This window comes from Dermochelys coriacea, chromosome 22 (genome assembly GCF_009764565.3).
Source record: "Dermochelys coriacea isolate rDerCor1 chromosome 22, rDerCor1.pri.v4, whole genome shotgun sequence".
NCBI classification, from domain to species: domain Eukaryota; kingdom Metazoa; phylum Chordata; order Testudines; family Dermochelyidae; genus Dermochelys; species Dermochelys coriacea.
Genome location: NC_050089.1, coordinates 6,713,901 through 6,724,793, shown reverse-complemented (window position 1 = coordinate 6,724,793; position 10,893 = coordinate 6,713,901).

The following is a 10,893-nucleotide window of genomic DNA, read 5'->3' as shown; positions in this document are numbered from 1 at the left end:
CCTCCTTTCTTGGGGTGCCACTTTGTGCCTTATTTTCAGCACCAGAACTCCAGAGGAAGTCAGTGGGAGCTGTGAATGCTCACACTTCTGAAAATCAGGCCCTCTTAGGTAAGCACCCCAAAATGAGGGGAAGCTGAGTCCAAAGTGACTTGTTAGAGGTCACATGGTGAGACAATGGCAAAACACCAATTCTGTCTCCCAAGAAAGCGCCGTGACATCATTGGGCCGTTAGCCTGAATTAAGACTGCAGCTTTCTTTGCATGTGGCCAGGTAACTGTTCTGTGCTGGATCTATGAAAGGGAAGCCGATCCTTCTGCATGTTCATTCTCTCAGGATAACTGAATGAATCTCTTACCTGGAGTTTGGATCAAGGCTGACCTGCATCCTTCCTTGCATCCCTCTGATGCTGCCTGGCCAACTCCATGAGGTCAGAGACAGAAATGTGATTGCACAATACAGCCCAACCGTGTCAATGTTCAAAGGCTGATGGGGTTTCTGGTTTGTGTGAAACCGGGCCACCGTCCCTACCTGGGGCTATAAAAACTGACAGAGCATGGCAACGCAAAGTGATAGCAGCTCCATCCCAGCTGGATTCTGTCAGTTTTAAAGTTACAACCCCACCAATCCTGTAAATGACACTAAATATCCCAGAGCTGAAGTGGGCTCTGGACGTTTTCAAGGCACATAGGACGCTGTGATTAGGGCTAAGAAACTTAATCGGACTTCATGGAACCCACGGGCCATCTTGGCAGGACCATGGTGGAACAGAGTAAGAGGGATTTCCATACCCGTCAGCTGGTCTGCCTCTACAGCCCCTGCAGGACAGCTGCACTGGTGAGCGAAAAATTCCCCAGGTTGCCCACCTGCTGCATTATGTTGTATTGAGATGCTACTAGATTTCTACAGCTAAGCAAGGTTCAGCTAATTAGTACTTCCACATGAGACTTCCAAGGTAAGGCAATATTATCTATATTGCAGTGGCACCTAGAAATCCCAACTGAGATCAGGACCTCATTATTCCAGGCGCTGTACTGAAGCCTAGTAAGAGACAGTCCATGCCTGACAGAGCTTACTGTCTGAATTGACAAGACAGACAAAGGGTAGAGGGAGAACCAGATCTCAAAGGAATTCAGGCACCTAATTCCCATTGATTTCTAGGGAAACTAGGAACCTAAATACCTTTGAGCATATGGGCCAAAGTGACTTGCCCAAGGTCACACAGCAGGTCAGTGGCAGAGGTGGAAGTAGAACTGATGTCTCAAGCCAGGGCTCTATCCACTGAACCTTGCTGTCTTGCCTGGGTCTGCAGCAAGTGTTGAGTCAACACTAATGCATTCTTCTGTCAGGGTCAATGGTGATGTGATGTCCCGATGCTGCTGGAGGTCCTGGAGGTGCTGGTTGATGCTACTGGAGGTGCTGTCTTGCAGATGAGATATAAAATCAATGTCCTCCTGATCCCTGTTAGTCCCTAAAAAGGCAAAGGTGCACTTTTGTTCTTTTTCCCTCAACAGCAGAAATTTTAAGGCTGGTGGCTTGGCCAAATTCAAACTCTAGTAATCCTGCTTCCTTGAATCCTCACTCGGGGGCTGGCTGGAAAAGCTAGTCCTCCTATCCATGTCAGCTAATTAGCTGGTTGATCTGGGAATAGCGGTTCGAAGATGAAAGCATTGCACAGCTGTTAAGCATTGTTGCTATTATTACTAATCACCTACCCCTTGGGCAGCGCTGCTGAGCAGTGTTAGATGTAGTAAATGCATTTAAAAGGATTAAGCATTTGCTTGTTCTGCTCACTCTGGGACCATAGATTTCAAAAGTCTTCGGATCGAGCCCCAGAGGAATTGCTTTCATAAGGCCCCCTCCGCTATCAACTCAGCAATGGGACATTGCCTTTGGTTTCCAGCTCAAAGCTCATGGTATGAGCTCTCCATCCCCACTCATCTAACCCTCCCCTGCCTATAACTAAAGTGAGAGAAATGACTGAAGGGCAAAACAAAAGCTACCTAAACATTCCTCCAAACTCTCTGAGCCACCCAGTTCTAGAGATCTGTGACCACTCAGTCTGATTTCTCCACACACACCCTCCCCATGAACTTCATCTTCACCCTGTCCCTGCCAAGACATGAAGACAAAAAGTCACGGTACCAGGTGAAAGGCTGTGGTTACCTCTAGCTCCGGTGGAGTGGTAATAACAATGCCTGGTTATTGTACAACGCTTTTCATCTGGAGATGCCCAAACTCTAAGCACTGGAAATTCCCCCCACACCCCACCCAAGAGGGCATGTCCAGCTCCCTTTCACAGACCTAGGAGGTTTGGATGCTCTGGGAAACTGTCAGATTTGGGGGCAGTGCTTCTCCAATCCCAACCCAAAATCTGACCCTTTGGAAGTTTCCCAGTCACAAACTATGAATGCACTGAAAGAGCCTGGACAACTCCCATTCCAGGGATTGGAACCTCATGGCAGAAAGCACCTTACTTGCTGGCCTGTGAATATCTTTCTCTGTCACAGCCTTCATCCATCCGAGCCAAGGAGGCCCTGTAAATCTCCACAGGCAGGGTTGGAAACTTGTCCCCTCTCTGGGGGGTCTTTCCATGCATTACAGGGGAGTTGGATGAATGTCTATCATTTGTCAGTCCTTGGAGGCTCCACAGACATGGCCATATAGATTTTAGGCTGCCAGATCCCACTCTTGCCAGGCAGTCAGCCCCGCTGCATTCCCGGGCCCATTTCATTGGTAATCATAATGAAATGTGCAATATCCTGTCTTCACTATTCCCTGGATCTCCACCCTCCTCATTCTCATCTTCCCACTCCCCTCCTTAGGACCCACCCAGACCAAGTCATCCAAGGGAACCCTGGGACTGTAGCAAGCTGTTCCAAGAGCTGTCAGGATTAATTTGCCTTCTGCAGGATGATCCGCGGGGCCTATCATCAAAGCCCAGCAGGCTGCTGGATCGCAGCTGGATCCGGTGGGTTATTTTAAGGAAGCAGGATGCACACATCTGGGCATGAGGGCTGATGTTTCTGTTGCTCTGAGTCCAGCTGTATTAACCCTATAAGGTCAGGTCAGGGCACTCCACACCTGTGGGCTGCTGTTCCTCTGCATTACAAGAGTGTTTGCAGTAAGAGCAGTTAAGGGCTTGGAAGGGAATTAAGAAGACGGGTGCTACATTCAGAGCCTCAATTCAACTCCATGAGCAGTTTGGTGTGCAGATTAAGGTGACCAGACAGCAAGTGTGAAAAATCGGGACGGGGGTAGGGGGTAATAGGCGCCTATATAAGATAAAGCTCCGAATATCGGGACTGTCCTTATAAAATCGGGACATCTGGTCACCCTAGTGCAGATGCATGCAACTCCAAACATAAGACATCCTCAGGGATGATGGAAGAACATTAAAAGATTTGGTTTGATCCCAACTGGCATCCATACATTCTGATACTTCTCCAAGCCATGTCCTCTCGGATCTGCTTAATTTCTGTGGAGAACAGGATTTCTCATGAGACTTCCTGCTTCTGGACTGGCCAGAAATAATACAAGAGCAGCCACACCTTGGCATTTTGGCACAGCAGTTCACCCATCCCTTCTTGGCAATGGGCAGATCCCTCTCATCAGAACATAAGAACAGCCATATTGGTCAGACCAAGTCCATCTAGCCCAGCATCCTGTCTTCCAGCAGTTGCCAATGCCAGGTGCTTCAGAGGGAATGAACAGAACAGGTAATCATCAAGTGATCCTTGCCCTGTTGCTCAGAAACCTTCCACTCCACAGGCAGGGTCCTTGGGCATGGATTTCCTCCAAGAAACAGACAGAAGACCCAAGAGTGGCCTACTAGCCTTCACAAAGACAATCTCTTCAGGCTTCCCTCGACCTAATGCTGCAGTCCTTTCCCTGGAGATCCAGCAAAGAGCATGAGTGTTAGCAGCAAGACCTGAGGGCCTACAGTGCTTGATGGCTGCTTTTCTATTCATAAAAACTGACATCGCTGTTCTTCCTCTGAGCCGTTAATTTGGATTTGCTGTAATCCCTTAATCTGAACTCTTTGCCGTGGCTGCCTTGGATTTAATTCCTCTCACTCTTGCTGTGATTGACCACCAAGGCCGAGAGAGAGAAGAGAGGCCATTCTGCAGCCTCCTGTCTAGGCATATGTCTGTGAGATGCAGATGGAACTGTGCAAATTTGCAACTGGTTGGGAGAGGAATGATAGGCTGGAGCAGGTACAGGGTCTGACATACAGTAAAAGGTAGCTGTGCTTCTGCTCTGACCACCAGGAGAAAACAAACCAGATTCGCCAAGGTAGAGTTTGGGGAATTCTAAACCATTTAAAATCACTAACATAACTGGGGTTTCCTAACTGAAGCTTATATGGCAACTAGCAGAATTGCTACAAACATACCAAATGCAGCATCTCTTGGCTTTTCTTTAATGCATCCTGTGCATCACACTAGGATGGTTTGCATCATCACTCCAAAATCACCATGCTGGCTCTGGCCTGAATCATGACAATGGGCCATGAGCTCCAAAACGGCACTGAGTTGGGCACCCCAAAATGGAGGCACCCCATAAACAGAGACCTGATTGAATTGTCCAAGGCAATACTGTGAGTCTGTTTCAGGCACTAGAGCACAACCCAGTTTCTCTGTCTCTAAGGCCTTGGCTTGATCATCCTATGGCAGTGCAAAGGGAATCACCAATGGGAAACCCTGGTCATGAGTCTGACTGATGACAGTCTGGGTATGTTTACTCAAGTCCTAGACAGTGACACAGAGAACACACCTTTGTCCCACAAAGTTGCATCCATATTTTCAGCCCTGGGTGTATGTTAAAGACCAGTTAATAAGCACAATATAATAAAGCTAAAATAATTAGGATTGATGGGATTTCTTCTGCCAAGAACTGTGCTTAAATACCCTGTGCTTAAATAACCCAGTGTGGGTCTCTGTCCTCCTCCAGAAGTTTGAGTAGAGCAGGTTGGGAAATGTTTTTTTTTCCTCCTCCCAGGAAAATTTTCAATGAAAACGAGAGAAAAAAATCTCTACTCCTATTTTCCCATAGCCAGGATTGGTGCACAGCTCTGATCCACACTGCATCTCCCACTGTGCTTGGTGTAACTCAATGGGGCATCTCCATCATTTCAAAGGCAGGACACCCACAAGAGCCTGGTACCATCGACTCCTCATGTTCATTGTGACATAGACAATGGGCACGGAGCATGAATGCAGAATGATCCCCCCCACACACACACACACCGCTTGTTGGCTTCTCAGCATGGTCTTTATTCCTTGGGAAGCTCAGTACTCCTGGGTATGCAAGGCACTCCAGCCATGGATGGGACAGACTTTGATCTTCCCACCTATTGGGGTTTTTTAACACTCCTAGGTAATTAAGGACAATTTGGGGCCGGGGGAGAGAAACCATCTAATTTAATCTACTTTGCGGTCTCTTTTCAGGCAGTGGTTTTCAACCTTTTTTCCTTGGCGGACCCCCTAAAAACAGAAGTGCAGACCCCTTTGGAAATCTGTTGTCTGTCTATATAGTTGAATTCTGTTCAGTCAGTTTTCAGTCCAAGTCTTTTGCGAATCTCTTAAACATAGTCCGTGGACCACAAGTTGAGAACCACTGTATTAAGGGATCCCTGCCACCAGCCTGTTATAAAGGCAAAACTAAGTAATGAACAGGAGAGGAGTCCTCTGTTATAATCAAATTCTCGGTAGATACAAACTTGGGGGATGATGCCCGCGCAATGTGTATATTTATCTGCATCCATCATAGCCCTGGGCAGTGATAGCAACAGAATGTAAGTGTAAACATATTGCATGGCAATTAGGGCAGCAATTAGTTTCAGTAACACTGTGTTTGATCAAATTAAGGCTTTTCAAATGCAGCTTTTTATATTTTGTCAAGATGTATAATATTAATCAGGTGGAAACTCTTTTCTATTTGCCATTTCAATTTACAATACCAATGCTTTCAATTTAAGCTAGTTGCTTTAGAAGTTGGTGATATATTCACCGTCCTGATCCCTTTCAGTGGAATAAGAGCCACGAACTCATTCAGTCCTGCGAGTTATTAGGTATCGGGCCCCAGGTTCCACAGAACCTTTCTACTGTGTTATTGATGACATAGGCAGTCTGAGCCTTTTAAGCTCAGGTTTGAAGTCCTGATGCATCTTCAGCATTGGGACCGAAGGTGATTCAGAATTAGTTTTTTCCCAGTCAGTGACATTCTAAGATCTTCATAGAATCTGCCCCTAAAACATCAGGGTCAGATACATTTGCAATATTAACTACAGAAAATAAAGGGGTCTGATCCTCAGCTCCTGTAAATTGTCTTAGATAGAACACTAGAGTGGGTATCAGGAGACCGGGGGTCTATTCCTGGCTCTGCCATTGATTTGCTAGGTGACCTTGGGCAAGTCACATCACTGCTCTGTGGCTCAATTTCCCCGTCTGCTAAACGGGGATGACTCTGAGCTCCTTTTGTAGAGAGCTCTGAAAGGTTCTGTATAAGAGCTAAGTGGTGGTGTTATTAATTGTGATCTGCAAAGTGACACCTACTGAAGAACTGGACCATTATTTGCTATTGGAGTTACTGTAGATAGCTAGGTCTGAGTATAACTTTTCTGCTTGAGCATACTGGAAATGTGTGTTTTTATTCTAAAAACTCCTAAAACTGGCTGGTCTAATTTTATGCCAACATTTTTCATGCACTTTTGGCTAGAGTCCAGACATGGCCAATCTTAACCAAAGGGAATTTTATTTGAAGAATTTATGAGACACTTAGAAGAGGAGGTGGTTAGAAGAAATTTAACAATAGCCCAATATGGCTATTTAGTTTTAAATCCTTCCAGGCTCTGATTGGAACTCTTTAAGGCTGCTGCAATGTATGGAACAAGGCACTGTTGTAATTTTGAACTTCATTGCTATGTTTGAACAATAAATGGCTCCCTAGTCTCCAGTCAAGAGGGAGTATCCCACTATCTCATGAAATTCCAGTTGTTAGATCCTGGCATCAGAGAAGTGAGTGGAAGCAAGCGGCAGCGATGCCAAGAAACCCTGTGTTTCTGAACTCCTTCCAGCGCAAAACAGGCAAATAAAGGCATGGTCCCACTCCTGTGGAAGCCAGAAGGAGCCGTGCAATTGAGTTCAGAGGGAGCAAGATCAGATTTGAGGTCAACGCATGGGGCAAAGCCCCACTGGCACATTCGTTTCAATACCCATGGAGTTGGCTTGGGGGAGTAATAAGATCTAATCATTTTAACAAAACAAAGATTTCTCTATCACTGAATGGCATGTACATGGCATGGAGCTGGCTTGGGGGAGTAATAAGATCTAATCATTTTAACAAGACAAAGATTTCTCTATCATGGAATGGCATGTACATGGTTTCCATTGCAGCTAGCCTGGCTTGATCTATGATTTGGGGAGGAAACAAGCAAAGCATGGGAGTTTCGTTTATTTTGCTTTGTGCTTTGGAGTTTGGGAATCTGGAATTCAAAGCAGAACTCTCAGGGTGTACGCCAAAAGGGGGAAAGAAAAGACCCAGGCCTTAAATTGGGTGAGTTTGGGATTGCTTCAGAGTGCCTCTGAACCCAACTGCCTGACATGTGGAGGTTCCTATTCCAGATCTCCTTGTACAAGCTAAAAGCCGCATCAAGGGCTGTGGGAGGCTGCATTGATGGTAAGGAGCATTGGTTTCTCGCTTTGCAGACCTACTTCTCTGGCAGTGAACTCCAGGCTGACCTTGCCAGAATTGATACTCCCCCCCCCCATCTGGTTCTTCTCAGGGCTCCTCTGCTCCCTCCCCTTCCTACTAGCTTCTTGCCTGGGAAGCTTGAACCGAGGCCATTCTTATACCCCCCCTTTCTCTCTCTAAGGCCTGCCAATGTTTCCAAGCGTGTGACTGGCAGAAGTCTTGTTGCAGCCTGTGTCTGATCAGTGGGTGGCGACAGCTGTTGGCGGAGGGTAGGCAGGGAGACCTCCCAATCCAGAACAGAATGGCTCTGATAATACTTTTGTTCTTACCCTCCTTGAGCAAAAGGGCTTTGCCTCCATACTTCTCTATTCCTCTCCCCCCACCGCCCCTCCCCACCCCACACACAGCACATAGAGACAGCTGCAGCAATGCAGGTGAGAAAGCAGAGCCATTGTACATTTTTTCCCTTTCCTCCATAAAAGAAAAATCTCTGTCCCTTCTGCTGCAAACAGGGATGTCCCAGGTGACAGGGCTGGGAGGAACTTCCTATGTGAGACAAAGTGCTGGAGAATAATGCGCTAATAACTGTACTTTACTCTTATCATATAACATTAGTTCAAAGTGCGACACCAACATCAACTATTTCTATGAACTGGTGTGTGTGTGCACTGACTCTTACTGGAAGGAGTCAGAATTGCTCAATGTGTCATGGGCTCTATGCTGCTAACAGCTAGTGGAGATTCTCCTTAACTCAAGTGGCAGGGGCATAGTTCACAAATATGCAGGTGCCTGCAGGTTTATTAAAGAAAATAGTCACAGATCTTGGAAGTATCATAAATCTTCAGTCTTACCTATACAGGGCAGATCATTCAAATTAAGATAGAGTGTAAACTAAAAGCACAATCACTATTCCTGATTAACTCCCTGTGTAGAGTGGAAAAAGGGATAAACAGTGAGGTGGCAGAGTTTACAGAAGATAAAAATTACTCCAGATAGTTACGTCCAAAGCTGATTGCTAAGAGTTACAAAGGGATCTCACAAAACTGGGGAACAAAATAGCAGATGAAATTCAATGTTGACAAATGCAAAGAAATGCACATTGGAAAACATAAAACCAATTATACATACAAAATGTTGGAGTCCAAAGTAGCTGTTACCACTCAAGAAAGAGATCTTGGAGTTATTGTGCATAGTTCTCTAAAAACATCTGCTCTATGTGCAGTGGCAATAAAAAAAAAACCTAATTGAATATTAGGAACGATTAGGAAAGGGATAAGTAATAAGACCAGAACCATCCCTAGGGGATGACAAATTGGGGTGACTGCTCTGGGCCCCAAGCTTTGGGGGGCCCCGCGGGGCTGGCACGATTGGCCAGCGCCGCATTGGTGATGGGTGAACCGCTGGCTGGGGGGAGGCTACCTCCAGCTCCACCCGGAGGAGAGCGCGTGGCGGCACTGCTGCAGCCCCCCCAGCACCAGGAAATGGGCGGCGTGGCCCCAGCACTCTGGAGCCCAGCGCCACAGCCGAAGCAGGGCCCGGGGAGTGGGGTGGAGTGTGGGCGGGGCCATGCCTGGTTGTTTGGGGAGGCACAGCCTCCTCCAGCCTCCCCTACCCACTCCCAGCTTCTGCCCCGGGGCCCCGCACTCCCCTAGGGATGGCCCTGAATAAGACAGAAGGTATCATGATGCCAATTTTTAAATCTACCATCCACCCACATCTTGAATACTGCATGCCGATCTGGTCATCCCATCTCAAAAAAGATATCTTGGAGTTGGAAAAAGAATAAAGAAGGGCAACCAAAATGATGAAGGGTACAGAACCGCTTCCATCTGAGGAGATATTAAAAAGACAGGGACTGTTTAGCTTAGAAAAGAAACAACTAAGTGGGGAGGTGCTACAAGTCTATAAAATCATGACTGGTGTGGAGACAGTGAACAAGTAAGTATTATTTTACCCCTTCACATCACCCAAAACCCAGGGTCACCCAATGAAATTAATAGGCAGTAGGTTTAACCGGAGCTACGGTGGGACTTAAATGGGGCATAGATAATGTGCAGGCCCCTGCACAGGGGTGAACTGGGCAGAAAAAAGGGCTAAACCCAAACCCCTCATGCAAACAGCTTCACGCTCTGGTGTGTTCCAAACCAGCATCAGTCTTTTCAGCCTGGGCCACTAAACTAATGGAAACTGAACTTGATTTAGACTGGAATTTTCTAAGGAGCAGAGGGGATCTAGACACCCAAATCTCCCTGGGCATCTAACCTTCTTAGGCCTTTCAAATATCTCAGCCATGATCCTGCCCTACATTTTTTAATGCCTAAGGCCAGTTCTCTCCATCTGCAATGAAATGTTCCTCTTGCTCCTACCAAGTGCAGGATGAAAGAGGCTTTCAAACATGGAATACCTTTGCAGCTGAGCTCCTTCCTTAACATTTCTTTTTTTTTTGCCATGAAGAACTCCCCTGCTTTTGCCAAAAAATGTTCCGAGTGAAATTTCTAACAACACTTCTTTGCGAAGCCAGCCACTTGTGCATTCATTTCACATCATGGCATTGCAGGGGCCAGTTCCCACGCTGGTATCTTGCTGTAACAAATGTCATATTAAGGATACTCAGTGTGATAATGCGGTATCAAAAAAAGAGAGAAAGAAAAGCCCAGCCCGGGCTCCTCTCTGCTCTCCAAGGGCTGAGAACAGAAAGTTTATGCCAAAAATAAGAAATGGGATTTAAAAATATACAGAGCCACCCTCCATTTTTTGTTTGTATCAGACCTCTGCCTCCCAGTCTGATGTATGGTCACTTGCATAACGGGGGTATTATTTATGAGAAGTCAAGACCGCCAGCCCCAGGCTCCTTGGAACACACAGTCTCGGCACAGAGAAATAAGGAGGCGCTCTTGCATGGGAACAATAGGCAAGTATGCAGGGAGAATATCGTCTTTGTTCAGAGGAAAGTTCCCTTGGTGTAATATCTGTTGTACTGATGGCTACCCTTGCTCCATAACCTTGTTCATGCTATGAAGCTAGGGGGTGGTTCATGACTTTGTGATGGAGAAAATACTACCCTGAGCCACACTCAGCACCTGCTGGCTTCACTAGGGCTGCAGGGGGTCAGAGTGTTGGAACTGCCATAGATTTAATGGATGCGAGGATCCTGACTGCTGCTTCTGAAAGAAGGGAGGTGTTGCCATGGGATTAGATAAA